Below are 19,553 nucleotides of genomic sequence, written 5' to 3'. Positions count from 1 at the left end.
TCTCATAAATCAAAGCACTTATTCTGGCCCCACATTAGCTTCAATTAGAGGCTGTCAGCGGGACAGAAGGACCATACGCTGCTTTTGATTAGCTCTCCCACCTGGCCTGGCCAAAGCTGTTCAGACTGTTACCTCTGACAGCGGGTGTGGCCTGACGGCAGAATGCTAATAACTGTCATGGCCACCTGCCTGTCGCCAACTGTTCTCAACTCCACTGTGAGAAAGTGTCTATAGTAAGGCTATCATTCGCCTGGTCGTGGCTTCACATGTCTCTGTTTCAGATGAATGTTTCTGGTTGCCGAGGCCATACTCTTGTTTGATCAAAAACTTTATTGATAGGATAGAAGTTCTGATCTGAATAATCCCCTTTTCTAATCTATACCTGTTGTTATATCTCTGTTGTCTCTCCTCTCCAGATTCTGCTGACCCGTGGGCAGATTGAGGCCCAGGAGTTGGACTTCCTGTTGTATTTCCCAGTGGAGCCCAGCGTAGCCAGCCCTGTCTCGTTCCTGTCCCCACAAGCCTGGGGAATCGTCAGGGTAACACACATAGAGTGCACTAAAATTAGTGCACTAAGAAGTACAGTAGCACATTGTGTGTGCGATCCAACTGGCAGCTTATTCCCTATGTAGTACACTACTTTTGACCAGGGCCCATAGGGAATAGGGAGCCTGCACTGGGACATTAACAGCTTAGGGTGGTGTGATGTTGATGATCTCCCAAGACCCTGTCTACCCTGGATGAGTTCTGGGGGGTTGGACCGGAACATTAAGGGCTCAGCCAAGGAGGAAGATGGTAGACTCAGAGTGTCCTGAGAGAGAGGGGTTTCCTCAGGACTGGAAGAATAAAAGCTCCCTACAGAAACGCATTATGCTGAGAGCCATATGCCCTGACAGAATGACCTACGCCCTCAGGTGAGACATCATGTGTGTCCCAAATGGCCCCCTATTATTCCCTATATAGTGCACTACTTTTGACCAGGGCCCATGGGGTTCTTGTCAAAAGTAGCATACTATGTAGGGAAAAGGGTTCCATTTGGGACTGAAACATCAGCACTACATATTCTACAGTATTCTTTCATTTCTGGTGAGGAAGTGTGGCCCCTGCATGAAAATGCAACAGTTTTATGCACTTCAAGCTTTGCCAGTAAGGAAATGATAGTAACATACTGTATTTCACCTCTATCAGTCCCATAGTGAGTAGGTAACTAAATCTGTGACTTGAACTGTGACAGGAGCTTTGTGGAGGAGAGCTTGGGAGTGAGATATGTGGACACTGCCAAGCTGGAGAGCAGCCCCTCCACCCCTGTGTTCTGCATCCTCTCTCCTGGAGTGGACCTGCTCAACAATGTGGAGAACCTGGCTCCACAACACTACACTAACACCGGGCTGCCAACCCTCCTCCTAGAGAGCTACTGGGTTGACCAGCAGACTCCAGTCCTGTTCTCACTGTAACCACCTGATTCAGAAACATCCTGATGATAAGAAGCACGTGGGGACTGTGGAGAGATATTCTGAGTGTCTTGTGTCCTGTGTTGTGGGTTTGAGGCTGGGTTTCTCCATAGAGCTGGGGACACTACACAACATGTCTCTGGGTCAGGAAGGGGTGGCTGACAGGGGCCCTGCAGAAGGCCTCTCAACACAGACACTGGGTCCTCCTGCAGGTAGGGAACAGCAGACACTGGGACATCCTGCAGGTAAGGAACAGCAGACACTGGGTCCTCCTGCAGGTAGGGAACAGCAGACACTGGGACATCCTGCAGGTAGGGAACAGCAGACACTGGGTCCTCCTGCAGGTAGGGAACAGCAGACACTGGGACATCCTGCAGGTAGGGAACAGCAGACACTGGGTCATCCTGCAGGTAGAGAACAGCAGACACTGGGTCATCCTGCAGGTAGAGAACAGCAAACACTGGGTCATCCTGCAGGTAGGGAACAGCAGACACTGGGTCACCCTGCAGGTAGGGAACAGCAGACACTGGGTCGTCCTGCAGGTAGGGAACAGCAGACACTGGGTCATCCTGCAGGTAGGGAACAGCAGACACTGGGTCATCCTGCAGGTAGAGAACAGCAGACACTGGGTCATCCTGCAGGTAGAGAACAGCAGACACTGGGTCATCCTGCAGGTAGGGAACAGCAGACACTGGGTCATCCTGCAGATTGGGAACAGCCGACACTGGGTCATCCTGCAGATTGGGAACAGCAGACACTGGGACATCCTGCAGGTAGGGAACAGCAGACACTGGGTCATCCTGCAGGTAGGGGAACAGCAGACACTGGGTCATCCTGCAGGTAGGGAACAGCAGACACTGGGTCCTCCTGCAGGTAGGGAACAGCAGACACTGAGTCATCCTGCAGGTAGGGAACAGCAGACACTGGGTCATCCTGCAGGTAGGGAACAGCAGACACTGGGACATCCTGCAGGTAGGGAACAGCAGACACTGGGACATCCTGCAGGTAGGGAACAGCAGACACTGGGTCATCCTGCAGGTAGGGAACAGCAGACACTGTGTTATCCTGCAGGTAGGGAACAGCAGACACTGGGTCATCCTGAAGGTAGGGAACAGCCGACACAGGGTCATTTGTCAGTATGGAAGTATTTGATTGAGGTTGCATGGTTCAGTGGAACAAATGGAATAGTCCACAAAGTGCAGACAGTGCCCTGGGCTTCTGGCACTCAGATGTTCAAACTACTTTCTGAATACTGTATTACAGTGTACAGCAGGGCTGCCCAATTCCAGTCCTGGAGGTCACAAACACTCCTGGTTTTTCATTCTACCTGGCAGTTAATTACCCTCACCTGGTGTCCCAGGTCTGAATTAGTCCCTGAGGCATTGGGCCAGTAACCGAAAGGTTACTGGATCGAATCCCGAGCTGACAAGGTAAAAATATGTCGTTCTGCCCCTGAGCAAGGCGGTTAACCCACTGTTCCCCGGGCGCCGAAGACGTGGAGGTTGATAAAGGCAGCCCCCCGCACCTCTCTGATTTAGAGGAGTTGGCTTAGATGCGGAAGACACATTTCAGTTGAAGGCATTAAGTTGTACAACTGACTAGGTCTTTCCCTTTGATTAGAAGGAGAGAATGAAAACCAGAAGTGTTTCGGCCCTCCAGGACAGGAATTGGGCAGCCTGCTGTACACAGTAATACAGTAAGGAAGCCTAGACTAGTGGTAGTCTGGGGGGTCATAGTGACTGTATGATGTTGTTCCAGCAGCCAGACTAGACTAGTGGTAGTCTGGAGGGTCATAGTGACTGTATGATGTTGTTCCAGCAGCCAGACTAGACTAGTGGTAGTCTGGAGGGTCATAGTGACTGTATGATGTTGTTCCAGCAGCCAGACTAGACTAGTGGTAGTCTGGAGGGTCATAGTGACTGTATGATGTTGTTCCAGCAGCCAGCCAGACTAGACTAGTGGTAGTCTGGAGGGTCATAGTGACTATATGATGTTGTTCCAGCAGCCAGACTAGACTAGTGGTAGTCTGGAGGGTTATAGTGACTGTATGATGTTGTTCCAGCAGCCAGACTAGACTAGTGGTAGTCTGGGGGGGTCATAGTGACTGTATGATGTTGTTCCAGCAGCCAGACTGGACTAGTGGTAGTCTGGGGGGTCATAGTGACTGTATGATGTTGTTCCAGCAGCCAGACTAGACTAGTGGTAGTCTGGAGGGTCATAGTGACTGTATGATGTTGTTCCAGCAGCCAGACTAGACTAGTGGTAGTCTGGTGGGGTCATAGTGACTGTATGATGTTGTTCCAGCAGCCAGACTGGACTAGTGGTAGTCTGGGGGGTCATAGTGACTGTATGATGTTGTTCCAGCAGCCAGACTAGACTAGTGGTAGTCTGGAGGGTCATAGTGACTGTATGATGTTGTTCCAGCAGCCAGACTGGACTAGTGGTAGTCTGGAGGGTCATAGTGACTGTATGATGGTGTTCCAGCAGCCAGACTAGACTAGTGGTAGTCTGGAGGGTTATAGTGACTGTATGATGGTGTTCCAGCAGGCAGACTAGACTAGTGGTAGTCTGGAGGGTCATAGTGACTGTATGATGTTGTTCCAGCAGCCAGCCAGACTAGACTAGTGGTAGTCTGGAGGGTCATAGTGACTGTATGATGTTGTTCCAGCAGCCAGCCAGACTAGACTAGTGGTAGTCTGGAGGGTCATAGTGACTGTATGATGGTGTTCCAGCAGCCAGACTAGACTAGTGGTAGTCTGGGGGGTCATAGTGACTGTATGATGTTGTTCCAGCAGCCAGCCAGAGACAATAGAATAGAGCACCTGATTCAACATGATTCTCTGCCTTCTTGATCTGATCCAGGGAACCAAAGGCAATTTGGTTCAATTTGGTTCAATCAGTTTGGTTCAATCAATTTGGTTCAGTCAATTTGGTTCAATCAATTTGGTTCAATCAATTTGGTTCAATCAATTTGGTTCAATCTAAAGCGTGATTAGATTAGGTCAGCTGCTTCGGTATTTGGGTGGAACAAAAGTGTTTAGGTCTTGTTTCTAAAAACATTTCCCCTCATTAAGAAACGTTAATGAACACATAAAATACAATAAATACAGTATTGTGTGTGTGTGTGTGTGTGTGTGTGTGTGTGTGTGTGTGTGTGTGTGTGTGTGTGTGTGTGTGTGTGTGTGTGTGTGTGTGTGTGTGTGTGTGTGTGTGTGTGTGTGTGTGTGTGTGTGTGTGTGTGTGTGTGTGTGTGTGTGTGTGTGTGTGTCTGTGTCTGTGTGGACGTGTTTAACTATTCTTGTGGGGACCAGAAGTCCCTACAAGAATAGTAAACGAACAAAAAGTTGACCAGCTGGGGACATTTTGTTAGTCCCCACAAGGTCAAATGCTATTTCTAGGGGGTTTAGAGTTAAGGTTAGAATTAGTGTTAGGGTTAGAATTAAGTTAAATATTAAGGTTAGGAGCTAGGGTTAGGGTTAGGTTTAGGGGTAGGATAAAGTTTAGGTTTTTGGGTTAGGGTTAGGGTTAAGGTTAGGGTAAGAGTACAGGTTAGGATTAGGGTTATGTTTAGGGTTAGGGGTTAGGGAAAATAGGATTTTGAATGGGACTGAATTGTATGTCCCCACAAGGTTAGCTGTACAAGACTGTGTGTGTGTGTGTGTGTATGTGTGTGTGTTGTTTCGGTCAGAAAGTGCACCTGGTGACGCATTGGTTGCCCGCTCTGGAAGCCCTCCTTGAGAGGACCGGGGCAGACACCATGACTACCGGGTGTTCATCAGCGGGGAGCCAGCACCCAGCCCTGACCAGCACGTCATCCCCAGAGGCATCCTGGAGGACGCCATCAAGATCACCAACGAGCCACCCACCGGTATGCACGCCAGTCTGCACGCTGCCCACCACAACTTCAACCAGGTCAGAGGCAAACAAATGGCTGATTAAAAAAAGTTGCTTTATAGATATAGAATTTTACTCATACTGTACGAGTGATGCCTTGTGAAATGAGCAGGGTTCAGAGTTTTTCCTGGTCAAGGTCTTGCGGTGAGGGAAAATTCAGTGCCCAACAGTAGTTAATATTTACAGCAGCTGCCTTTCACCTGTAGTGAAGTTCTCTTACAGCAGCTGCTTTTCACCTACACCTGTTGTATTCAGCACATGTGACAAATAACATTTGCTTTTGATAGCTATTGCTCTCTCTCTGTCTCTGTTTACAGGATACCCTGGAGATGTGTTCTCGGGAGCAGGTGTTCAACGATCTCTTCTTCTCCCTCTGCTACCTCCATGCTGTGTGACGGAGCGCAGGAAGTTTGATCCCCAGGGCTGGAACAGATCTTACCCCTCAGCACAGGAGAGCTGGTCATCTCTGTAAACGTGCTCTACAAATACATGGAAGCCAACACCAAAGTAATACTCACATTTCCAAAACCTTCCAAAAATCCCCAGGTTTTTCACAAATCCAGGTTGGAGGAATCAGGATTTACTCCGGAATTAATTGACCCTTCACTAAGCCCCTCCCCCCCTTGGTTACTGTTGCAACCTCAGTCAACATTTTCCCGGAAGCCCGTTTCCCCATACGAACCACTGGCGAAATCCCATCACAATGATCTCAAACTGTTGGGTATGTTGTGGCATCCGATAGTTTAATCGGGTGGTTGTGGTGGACTGTCATTACAGTTGCTTCACAGGAACCTGGTAAAATGAAGGTTGTAGTGTGTCTAGCCACTGGAGGGTTCTGAATGCACTGTCACCATGCAGCCAAACCTAATAACTAGGAGTGTGCCGATCTCGTCATACTCGTATTCGTAATCGTATCCGTTTTATCACACTCAATACTCGTAATCGGATTAACTGGCGATCGGAAAACCCGGAAGTGCGCTTTAATTGCCGGTAAAGGCCATACCTCAAGTCTACATTACTGCTCTATCACTTAGAGTGCATCATTATGTTCCTTCACTCATTCACACACATTGTTCAAAGACAAATGACCCCGACAGATGAAAATGCACATTATTTACTTACTTAGTCCTATTCAATAATCAACGAAATAGGCCAATAAATAGCCTAATGCATGGCTGGCTACCGCAGCCTGTATTTATTCCAGACACAGATTTAGATGAAGGTAGCCTACTGCAGCCTGCATGTATTCCAGAAACAGATTTAGATGAAGGTAGGCTACTGCAGCCTGCATGTATTCCAGACACAGATTTAGATGAAGGTAGGCTACCGCAGCCTGTATTTATTCCAAACACAGATTTAGATGAAGGTAGGCTACTGCAGCCTGTATTTATTCCATACACAGATTTAGATGAAGGTAGGCTACTGCAGCCTGTATTTATTCCAGACACAGATTTAGATGAAGGTAGGCTACTGCAGCCTGTATTTATTCCAGACACAGATTTAGATGAAGGTAGGCTAATGCGGCCTGTATTTATTCCAGACACAGATTTAGATGAAGGTAGGCTAATGCGGCCTGTATTTATTCCAGACACAGATTTAGATGAAGGTAGGCTACTGCAGCCTGTATTTATTCCAGACACAGATGCAGATGAAGGTTGGCTACTACGGCTTGTATTTATTCCAGACACAGATTTAGATGAAGGTAGGCTACTGCAGCCTGTATTTATTCCAGACACAGATTCAGATGAAGGTAGGCTACTGCAGCCTGTATTTATTCCAGACACAGATTTAGATGAAGGTAGGCTACTGCAGCCTGTATTTATTCCAGACACAGATTTAGATGAAGGTAGCCTACTGCAGCCTGCATTTATTCCAGACACAGATTTAGATGAAGGTAGGCTACCGCAGCCTGTATTTATTCCAGACACAGATTTAGATGAAGGTAGGGTACTGCAGCCTGCATGTATTCCAGACACAGATTTAGATGAAGGTAGGCTAATGCAGCCTGCATGTATTCCATACACAGATTTAGATGAAGGTAGGCTACTGCAGCCTGTATTTATTCCAGACAGATTTAGATGAAGGTAGGCTAATGCGGCCTGTATTTATTCCAGACACAGATTTAGATGAAGGTAGGCTAATGCGGCCTGTATTTATTCCAGACACAGATTTAGATGAAGGTAGGCTAATGTGGCCTGTATTTATTCCAGACACAGATTTAGAAGAAGGTAGGCTACTGCAGCCTGTATTTATTCCAGACACAGATTTAGATGAAGGTAGGCTAATGCGGCCTGTATTTATTCCAGACAGATTTAGATGAAGGTATGCTAATGCGGCCTGTATTTATTCCAGACACATATTTAGATGAAGGGAGGCTAATGCGGCCTGTATTTATTCCAGACACAGATTTAGATGAAGGTAGGCTAATGCAGCCTGTATTTATTCCAGACACAGATTTAGATGAAGGTAGGCTACTGCAGCCTGAATTTATTCCAGACACAGATTTAGATGAAGGTAGGCTACCGCAGCCTGTATTTATTCCAGACACAGATTTAGGTCTTAATTTTTAATTTTATTTTCTAAAGATCTGTCGCTCAGGAAACATGCCTGGGCGAGAATTAATCAAAAATAGCAAGCAAGCATGGGCTTAGATCACGACATAACGACAGACGTCGTCAGCAATGGAATATTTATAGACAGACAGACAAAGCAGTAACCTTCTAAACAGCGCCAAGTAGACAAACAAACAACCATATGGCCTCAGAAAAGTCTACCTAAAATAACTAGATTGACAGCTAGAACAACAATGACTAGTCACGAATGTTTTGAGAAGGGGGGACTTGTGCCCCTCACTGTGTGAGTGATTAAGAGCCGCACGTGTTTCTGTCGGGGGAAATGAAAGCGGCATTTTCTAATCCAATTCAATCGTTGCACCAGCCTCAACCAATACCCCACCTGTTTCTTTAAAGATAGAACAAGCTAATAGTTGTTTAGAGCACACAACACTTCACACTGTTTGAGTGAAAGAGAGATGCGTGCTGGCTGACCAAGGATAATACAACAAAAAGACTTGTCATAATCGTATTCGCAAAATTCTCAATATCCGTTACAATACTCATTTTATCCAAGTACTCGGCACACCCCTACTACTAATGTAATAAATATCATTTATTATAACACAAGCATATTTGCTAATACATTGTTATAACTAACTTCTTTCCAAACAGGGTTTCTCACAAACTCATAGCAGATACGGAGACCAACACACACCCAGAGACAGATGGCTGACACAGGCCTTTTCATAAAGACTGATAAGAAAAGTGGTGCCTGGTACTGCATATCACGAGAAACTGAGACACACACATACCCAAGGACAGAGGGCTGACGTAAACCTTTCATAAACACAGATAAGACAGGAACATCTTCGCACACACAAAAACTCCTCTTCAGTCTGAACATTTTACAGAGACACACAGAAATGTCAAAATAGGAACATCTACGCACACACCTAATCTCCTGTTTTAGCTGAACATTTCTGAAGACAAAGAACTCTACTCAGAGCCAATGGGACAGTGATACTGGCCTGAAGGAGACCTCGCCCAACTCATCAGAACCAACCAGAGGACCAGAACTTCCAGACTCAACCTACTTTCTGTACTGTATAAAATGTATATGCACTCTGTTATCTGGGCTTCTTTCGGAGAGTTCCATTTTGAGCTTGATGAAAGGGTCCGTGCACGCTATTTCAGATATCTTTACCTCTGAATAAATTGCATTTAATTAAACCTAATCCACCCTGTCCAGAGTCTCTACTTCGTCTCAGTTCTCCAGTAAACTTGTTTTATCAACACTAACCACTTCAAATCATATCCTGATGTCAACAGTAGATGAGAGTTATATTCATAACATTGCTAAGTTAGCCAACATACATTTAGAAAAAACAAGTTATATTAACTGGCTAGCTAGCCAGCGTTAGCAATGTTGGGTGGTCAATGTAACTTAGATTGGGAGCTACAGTAGATAACCAGCTGAGCTAGCAAACAATGTAGCATTCGAAAAATACTCCTACAGGCTCTGCATTTCAGGAATCACAGTAGCAAGTACTCCTTGTGCACTGTTATTAGCCATTTAAACAATTCGTTTTTGCTCAGTCTTTACAATGCCCTCAATGGCTTCCATACGTTTAAAACGTGAGCTTGTCTGACGTGCGCGGCGATTGGTTGCCCCAAATTCTGGGGTGGGGCTTAACGAAGAGTCAATTAGTGTCAATAGGAAACTCATCCAAGATATGAGATTTGTATTAAGACAATATATTTTGATCAATTACATAAATGTGTGTTTTTTAAATAGTAATACAAGTTCTTTCGATAAGCAAAACAAGTCCAGTTAGTAAATGTTCCATTTTATGCAGTGAAATATTCCACCCTTAAAAAGGGAAATAATTTCCATTCCTATCATACACTGTATATACAAAAGGATGTGGACAAATTAGTGGATTCTGCTATTTCAGCCACACCTATTGCTGTCATGTGTATAACAGCCATGTAATCTTCATAGACAAACATTGGCAGTAGAATGGCCTTATTGAAGATCTCAGTGACTTTCAACATGGCACTGTCATTGAATGCCACCTTTACAACAAGTCAGTTTGTCAAATTTCTGCCTTGCTAGAGCTTCCCCGGTTAACTGTAAATGCTGTTATTGTGAAACGTCTAGGAGCAACAACGGCTCAGCCGCGAAGTGGTAGGCCACACAAGCTCACAGAACGGGACCACCGAGTGCTGAAACCGAGTCCTCGGTTGCAACACTCACTACCGAGTTTCAAACTTCCTCTGAAAGCAATGTCAGCACAACAACTGTTCGTCAGGAGCTTCATAGCCGCACACAAGCCTAAGATCACCATGCGCAATGCCAAGTGTCGGCTGGAGTGGTGTAAAGCTTGCTGCCATTGGACTCTGGAGCAGTGGAAATGAGCAGTGAAAATGCATTCTCTGTATTGATGAATCACGCTTCACCACCTGGCAGTCCAACGGACGAAACTGGGTTTGGCGGATACCAGGAGAAGGCTACCTGCCCAAATGCATAATGCCAAGTGTAAAGTTTGGTGGAGGAGAAATAATGGTCTGTGGCTGTTTTTCATGGTTTGTTCTAGGCCCCTTAGTTCCTGTGAAGAGAAATCTTAACCCTATAGTATACAATGACATTGTAGACAATTCTATGCTTCCAACTTTGAGGCAACAGTTTGGGGAAGGCCCTTTCCTGTTTCAGCATGACAATTCTCCCGTGCACAAAGCGAGGTCCATACAGAAATGGTGTGTCGAGATCTGTGTGGAAGAACATGACTGGCCTGCACAGAGCCCTGATCTCAACCCCATCGAAAACCTTTGGGATGACTTGAAATGCAGACTGTGAGCCAGGCCTAATCGCCCAACATCAGTGCACGACCTCACTTATGCTCTTGTGGCTGATTGGAAGCAAGTCCCGACAGCAATGTTCCAACATCTAGTAGAAAGCCTTCAAAGAAGAGTTTAGGCTGAAATTAGCAGCAAGAGGGGGACCAACTCCATATTAATGCCCATGATTTAGGAATGAGATGTTCGATGAGCAGGTGTCCACATACTTTGGTCAAATAGTGTATCTTCACATCTCCACTCACACAGCCCAACCTATCATTTCACTGTATCTCCACTCACACAGCCCAACCTATCATATTACTGCATCTCCACACACACAGCCCAACCTATCATATCACTGCATCTCCACACACACACAGCCCAACCTATCATATCACTGCATCTCCACACACACAGCCCAACCTATCATATCACTGCATCTCCACACACACACAGCCCAACCTATCATTTCACTTTATCTCCACACACACACAGCCCAACCTATCATATCACTGCATCTCCACACACACAGCCCAACCTATCATATCACTGCATCTCCACACACACAGCCCAACCTATCATATCACTGCGTCTCCACTCACACAGCCCAACCTATCATATCACTGTATCTCCACTCACACAGCCCAACCTATCATATCACTGTATCTCCACTCACACAGCCCAGCCTATCATATCACTGTATCTCCACTCACACAGCCCAGCCTATCATATCACTGCATCTCCACTCACACAGCCCAACCTATCATATCACTGTATCTCCACTCACACAGCCCAACCTATCATATCACTGTATCTCCACTCACACACAGCCCAACCTATCATATCACTGTATCTCCACTCACACAGCCCAACCTATCATATCACTGCATCTCCACTCACACAGCCCAACCTATCATATCACTGTATCTCCACTCACACAAAGAAAGAATCCTGTCATTATTATACAGTTGTGCCCCTCATTCACACTAACAACACGTAATGTGTTTTTCTCTTCCTATTACTCCGGTCACAACCAATTATCTCCTCAGATTCTGCCCCCCCAAAAACGAATGTCCTTCATTATGTTAACTAAACACTAACCTGTATGTGCTTACACAGAGAATTCATTAGGGGGGCAATGAAGCGTTGTTCTCGGTGTAATTACACGCAGGCCGACGTGACAGTTTGCCACGCCGCATAAGTGATCGCTGCAATTAGTGCTGAAGAAGGAAGTCATTTGCTAAACAATACAGGTACAAATGGTTGTGATCTCCATTTTTGGTCATTTGTTATTATAAATCACGTTTCTTATCTTTCCTCCTTCACCCTCACGGATCATCATCAGTCGTTCTGCCCCTGAACAAGGCAGTTAACCCACTGTTCCTAGACCAGTTAACCCACTGTTCCTAGACCAGTTAACCCACTGTTCCTAGACCAGTTAACCCACTGTTTCTAGACCAGTTAACCCACTGTTCCTAGACCAGTTAACCCACTGTTCCTAGACCAGTTAACCCACTGTTCCTAGACCAGTTAACCCACTGTTCCTAGACCAGTTAACCCACTGTTCCTAGACCAGTTAACCCACTGTTCCTAGACCAGTTAACCCACTGTTCCTAGACCAGTTAACCCACTGTTCCTAGACCAGTTAACCCACTGTTCCTAGACCAGTTAACCCACTGTTCCTAGACCAGTTAACCCACTGTTCCTAGACCAGTTAACCCACTGTTCCTAGACCAGTTAACCCACTGTTCCTAGACCAGTTAACCCACTGTTCCTAGACCAGTTAACCCACTGTTCCTAGACCAGTTAACCCACTGTTCCTAGACCAGTTAACCCACTGTTCCTAGACCAGTTAACCCCCTGTTCCTAGACCAGTTAACCCACTGTTCCTAGACCAGTTAACCCACTGTTCCTAGACCAGTTAACCCACTGTTCCTAGGCCAGTTAACCCACTGTTCCTAGACCAGTTAACCCACTGTTCCTAGACCAGTTAACCCACTGTTCCTAGACCAGTTAACCCACTGTTCCTAGACCAGTTAACCCACTGTTCCTAGACCAGTTAACCCACTGTTCCTAGGCCAGTTAACCCACTGTTCCTAGACCAGTTAACCCACTGTTCCTAGACCAGTTAACCCACTGTTCCTAGACCAGTTAACCCACTGTTCCTAGACCAGTTAACCCACTGTTCCTAGACCAGTTAACCCACTGTTCCTAGACCAGTTAACCCACTGTTCCTAGACCAGTTAACCCACTGTTCCTAGACCAGTTAACCCACTGTTCCTAGACCAGTTAACCCCCTGTTCCTAGACCAGTTAACCCACTGTTCCTAGACCAGTTAACCCACTGTTCCTAGACCAGTTAACCCACTGTTCCTAGACCAGTTAACCCACTGTTCCTAGACCAGTTAACCCACTGTTCCTAGACCAGTTAACCCACTGTTCCTAGACCAGTTAACCCACTGTTCCTAGACCAGTTAACCCACTGTTCCTAGACCAGTTAACCCACTGTTCCTAGACCAGTTAACCCACTGTTCCTAGACCAGTTAACCCACTGTTCCTAGACCAGGTAACCCACTGTTCCTAGACCAGTTAACCCACTGTTCCTAGACCAGTTAACCCACTGTTCCTAGACCAGTTAACCCACTGTTCCTAGACCAGTTAACCCACTGTTCCTAGACCAGTTAACCCACTGTTCCTAGACCAGTTAACCCACTGTTCCTAGACCAGTTAACCCACTGTTCCTAGACCAGTTAACCCACTGTTCCTAGACCAGTTAACCCACTGTTCCTAGACCAGTTAACCCACTGTTTCTAGACCAGTTAACCCACTGTTCCTAGACCAGTTAACCCACTGTTCCTAGACCAGTTAACCCACTGTTCCTAGACCAGTTAACCCACTGTTCCTAGACCAGTTAACCCACTGTTCCTAGACCAGTTAACCCACTGTTCCTAGACCAGTTAACCCACTGTTCCTAGACCAGTTAACCCACTGTTTCTAGACCAGTTAACCCACTGTTCCTAGACCAGTTAACCCACTGTTCCTAGACCAGTTAACCCACTGTTCCTAGACCAGTTAACCCACTGTTTCTAGGCCGTCATTGTAAATAAGAATTTGTTTTTAACTGACTTGCATAGTTAAATAAAGGTAAAATATATATTGTTTTAATAATCTCAGAGATGGCCTGTACGCCAAACGGCACCCTATTCCCAATGTAGTGCACTACTTTCAACAAGGATCCATAGGACTCTGGTCAAAAGTAGTGCACTATGTGGGGAATAATGCACCATTTGGCGTTAAGAGAGTGTGAATGTTTGTTCATTTGAGATAAAAGTAGATCTGCAATTGCTATGATCCATTTTGACACCTGTTATGTCGTCTGAGAAAACGTGGCCTTCAAAGCAAATCTGGTGCCTGCGAGTGTAGCAGACATGAGTCGGTCGCGGATGCTCATTGTGATGAGTAGCCACGCCTGGGACTTCAAAATCAGTGTTGGCCCTCGGGTCAATAGGGAATTTCCTCTTGGTTTAATGGTCAAGACGTTGGTTTCTCCAGCATTAAGCCTGGGTTCATCCCTCAGGTTACACTAGCCCAGTTATCCAATTTGTTGTTAATTCAGTATCAGCTTTGATACGGTGGCACCTTGGATATATTGTGCCATGGCTTATGGCTTTTAGTAGCAGATAAAGGCAACCTTCAGTGTGTTGTGTTTCAGACATACATTTTAGACTGATCCAATGAACCATTGATTTCTGTTCAAAATGTTGTATCAAGACTGCCCAAATGTGCCTAATTGGTTCATTAATAGCTTTTCAAGTTCATAACTGTGCACTCTCCTCAAACAATAGCATGGTATTCTTTCACTGTAATAGCTACTGTAAATTAGACAGTGCAGTTAGATTAACAAGACTGTAAGCTTTCTGCCAATATCAGATATGTCTATGTTCTGGGAAATGTTCTTCTTACTTACAACCTCATGCTAATTGCATTAGCCTGTGTTAGCTCAACCGTCCCACAGGGAACCCACCAATCCTGTAGAGCTTTTTTTGAAGTTAATATGCAGCTATGCTAGCTTTCGCTTGTAAGCTAGCTGATAGCAGATTTGATTAATGAAATTGAACATTTGGTCCTATTTAGAAAATGTATTTCTGTTACAAAAGCATGCATTTCATAATCCCCCCCCCCAAAAAAAATCAAAATTAAAATGACCTAGAGCAGTGTCCCAGTTTGACAGTAACAGGATGTCCCAGTTTGACAGTAACAGGATGTCCCAGTTTGACAGTAACAGGATGTCCCAGTTTGACAGTAACAGGATGTCCCAGTTTGACAGTAACAGGATGTCCCAGTTTGACAGTAACAGGATGTCCCAGTTTGACAGTAACAGGATGTCCCAGTTTGACAGTAACAGGATGTCCCAGTTTGACAGTAACAGGATGTCCCAGTTTGACAGTAACAGGATGTCCCAGTTTGACAGTAACAGGGTGTCCCAGTTTGACAGTAACAGGATGTTCAGTTTGACAGTAACAGGATGTCCCAGTTTGACAGTAACAGGATGTTCAGTTTGACAGTAACAGGATGTCCCAGTTTGACAGTAACAGGATGTCCCAGTTTGACAGTAACAGGATGTCCCAGTTTGACAGTAACAGGATGTTCAGTTTGACAGTAACAGGATGTCCCAGTTTGACAGTAACAGGATGTTCAGTTTGACAGTAACAGGATGTCCCAGTTTGACAGTAACAGGATGTCCCAGTTTGACAGTAACAGGATGTCCCAGTTTGACAGTAACAGGATGTCCCAGTTTGACAGTAACAGGATGTCCCAGTTTGACAGTAACAGGATGTCCCAGTTTGACAGTAACAGGATGTCCCAGTTTGACAGTAACAGGATGTCCCAGTTTGACAGTAACAGGATGTCCCAGTTTGACAGTAACAGGATGTCCCAGTTTGACAGTAACAGGATGTCCCAGTTTGACAGTAACAGGATGTTCAGTTTGACAGTAACAGGATGTCCCAGTTTGACAGTAACAGGATGTCCCAGTTTGACAGTAAGAGGATGTCCCAGTTTCACAGTAGGACATTGGCATACTGGGACACTGTCAAAATGTCAACATTCAAAATTAGGTGAGATTAGTAAGAAAACCATTTACAGTCATTTTGATTCACAATTACACACAAAATATGTTGTAATGAGACACTGAATATCCTTTCTTCGTTTTTTTATAACCTTCACATTATTTACCTCCGACTGCTTATGTCATTTGACTTACTGTTATGCCTCTGTTATGCCTCACGGGGTGCCACGCCCACAATGATGACGTCGTACCCACTGAACCAATGGTTTATCATCACATACTTTCTCACCAACACACAGGCATTAATTGTAGGTTGTGTTATTGTGCACATTTAAAGATATCCATTAGAAAGCTTAAGTCTCAGACTTTGCTACGTGTCCCAATACTCACCTTACATTAAATACCATGTTTTGTATTAAGAGCATCTGTATGTATCCTAAGATCTTATTTTATTTCAACACCAAATTAATTCCACACAGAAAATGATACATTTTAGGTGTTGCACTCAAATGAAGCCTTTTCGATTACATTGCTTAGCTACCAAAAACCGATCATCCCAAAGTGGTCCAGCTCAAGCTGTTCTGGAAACTTTGTTTTGAAACAGATGTATTTAGGTGGTAATCAATAGGTGTGACAGCAGTGTTAGTCGGAGATGGATGTTGCTGCGCTATACAGCCAAACACATTGACAGATGACTGCTAGTCCTGGGCCCTAATAGCACCTTGGTCAGGAGGAACAGTGGTGGGGTGAATACATACCTGACTGCTTTAAGGTATATCTGATTGTGTAGAGGTGTAATCAGAGCAGGTTGACATTTATTGTCATGAGTCTTGTCCTGGAGGCAGAACTGAGCGATTTCCCCTTAGATAGGCCAGCTGCAAAGTCAGAATTGTCTATTTTAAAAAATCAAGCAAAAATTAGCTTTTTGGTCTCAATTTAAGGTTAGGTTAGCAGTGTGGTTAAAACCCTTTCCTGCAGTCAAATGACCAATTTTTTAAAATGTATTTTATTTATTTCACCTTTATTTAACCAGGTAGGCAAATTGAGAACAAGTTCTCAAATCACCCTCTAGTGGTCTCATGGGTGGAATGTTATTAATATTTTTCATAATTCTGAAAATAAAACATTATAAATCAATCAACCACAAAAAAATCCAGTGTTTTTATGTCAAATGGTTTTGTTATATTTCAGTCTTCTGTGGTGTATATAAAGTGTAATATTGGGATGCAAACTCAAAATTGAATACATTTCAACTCTATAACTGACATGGTACAGTGTCTTTTTTATTTAAAGCCCATACAGTGTGTGAGGTGTATACTTCTGTTTCAAAGTAGATTTGTTGAAGACTACCAAGAAACACTGTGTGACCCTGATTTAGCCCACTGCAGTAACGTGTTCAATCAAACCCTAACCTTAAATCAATGTTAAATCACACAGCTAGCTGTATGGTGGTATTCAAACTGAGGTTAATCAATAAATGTAAACAGCTATTTTGATTACCTAGCATTACCTAGCTAGCGTTAGCTTGCTTGTCCAGTAGATAGTCTACTGGACAAGGCAAACAAAGGTAGATAGCTATTTGGTTATGGAAGAGGAAGAGAGAAGCTCAACTCAGCGGAAAAACTGTCTTCCTCCAGCATGTGGCATTTTTTGATGTTTCGCCCACCATGCAAGGAGTTTCTGTATGGAGGTCAATGACTGTGTCGAATTTGGTCTACAACAAAAAAGTATGTCTTATTTGCTACATGAGGTTTATTCTGATCGAGTAGAAGTTGTTTCATGCTTAAGTTGTTACGAGTGTACTGATATAAGCAGTGCTTCATTTGTAAATCGGAAGTGAGTGCTGACCTGGGGAGCTCTGAGGTAAAAAGAATATCCCCTTTATACTAAAGCGTTGCATATCATCACAGTAGAGGCATAGAGCAGTAGAGTAGAGGCACTTACAGAGGTTGCACACGTGGGATTTATTTTGGTGGCCTAGGGTCTGGGAAGCTTTGGTGGCCTAGGGTCTGGGAAGCTTTGGTGACCTAGGGTCTGGGAAGCTTTGGTGGCCTAGGGTCTGGGAAGCTTTGGTGACCTAGGGTCTGGGAAGCTTTGGTGGCCTAGGGTCTGGGAAGCTTTGGTGACCTAGGGTCTGGGAAGCTTTGGTGACCTAGGGTCTGGGAAGCTTTGGTGACCTAGGGTCTGGGAAGCTTTGGTGACCTAGGGTCTGGGAAGCTTTGGTGACCTAGGGTCTGGGAAGCTTTGGTGACCTAGGGTCTGGGAAGCTTTGGTGACCTAGGGTCTGGGAAGCTTTGGTGACCTAGGGTCTGGGAAGCTTTGGTGACCTAGGGTCTGGGAAGCTTTGGTGACCTAGGGTCTGGGAAGCTTTGGTGACCTAGGGTCTGGGAAGCTTTGGTGACCTAGGGTCTGGGAAGCTTTGGTGACCTAGGGTCTGGGAAGCTTTGGTGGCCTAGGGTCTGGGAAGCTTTGGTGACCTAGGGTCTGGGAAGCTTTGGTGACCTAGGGTCTGGGAAGCTTTGGTGACCTAGGGTCTGGGAAGCTTTGGTGACCTAGGGTCTGGGAAGCTTTGGTGACCTAGGGTCTGGGAAGCTTTGGTGACCTAGGGTCTGGGAAGCTTTGGTGACCTAGGGTCTGGGAAGCTGTGGGCCTTTTATCAACACATTTCATGCAATTCTACATGACTGGAGACTTTGGCATAATGTTTTTTAATGCCACGTTCAAAACAACTGGGAATTGAGCTGGGAAATCTCCGACTTCAATGTGTTCAAGACAACTGGGAAATTGGGAAAAAATGAGCTCCGACTGGGAACATTCGTATTGAACGGTCATCCAACACGGAATTCCAAGTGAGGAACTCTGGCCTCTTTCTAGAGCTCCGACTTTCAGAACATGTTTCATGATTCGACCTCGATTTTTTTCAGAGTACCCAGTTGTCTTGAAAGCACCATAATACCGCACAAATGATAGAAATTAAAGGCTACTTTGACATTGACAATTGAGGAATCTGAGATCAATGAAAACGACCTTGCCTTGAATCCATCAGCCTAGGCTTAGGAGTGTGGAGACATATTCTAGGCTACAGTACGAGAGAAAATTACAGTCCAAAAAAATGCTTTCCAGTTTCACTGACTCACCCAATGATGCGCAGCTCACTTGCTGGTGTGGCATATGCGCTCGTGCCAAAAGCCTCTCTCTCGTATTTTACTTTGTAAAACAATATTTGGATGTTGATCAAATATTTTGGTAGCCTACAGCAGACAGATTATAGTCTTCTCTTTTCAGCAGCAGCTATTTGCTTTCCAACATGTTTTCCTGTGATTGCAGACTATTTGAAATATTGCATAAGTCCTTTTTTTTCTGTATGCTGTTTGTGCACTGACATATTTGCTGCTCTCCCGACTGTAGACTATGCCTTGTTATTGGGCTACACTCCAACGCTACTGTACCTTGTCATTGTCACGCCCTGGCCTTAGTATTCTTTGTTTTCTTAATTATTTTAGTTAGGTCAGGGTGTGACATGGGGAATGTATGTGTTTTTTGTAGTGTCTAGGGTGGTTGTAAGGTTTAGGGGGTTTATTAGAGTAGCTGGATTTATGTTTAGTATAGTAGTCTAGCTGTGTCTATGGTTGAGTGTAGGTATCTAGGAAAGTCTATGGTTGCCTGAATTGGGTCTCAATTAGAGACAGCTGGTTATTGTTGTCTCTGATTGGGAGACATATTTAAGGCAACCATAGGCTTTAGCTGT

General features: G+C 44.9%; 1 pseudogene; it reads left to right on the top strand.

Annotated features, from left to right (window-relative positions):
• Positions 1–8,921, top strand: part of LOC129856762 (dynein axonemal heavy chain 11-like) — a 42,478-nt pseudogene extending 33,557 nt beyond the window's left edge.
• The last annotated feature ends 10,632 nt before the right edge of the window (positions 8,922–19,553 follow it).

Source organism: Salvelinus fontinalis, chromosome 6, assembly GCF_029448725.1.
Source record: "Salvelinus fontinalis isolate EN_2023a chromosome 6, ASM2944872v1, whole genome shotgun sequence".
Taxonomy (NCBI): Eukaryota; Metazoa; Chordata; class Actinopteri; order Salmoniformes; family Salmonidae; genus Salvelinus; species Salvelinus fontinalis.
The sequence above is the reverse complement of the archived record's forward strand: the minus strand, read 5'-3'. Positions and strand labels throughout refer to the sequence as shown.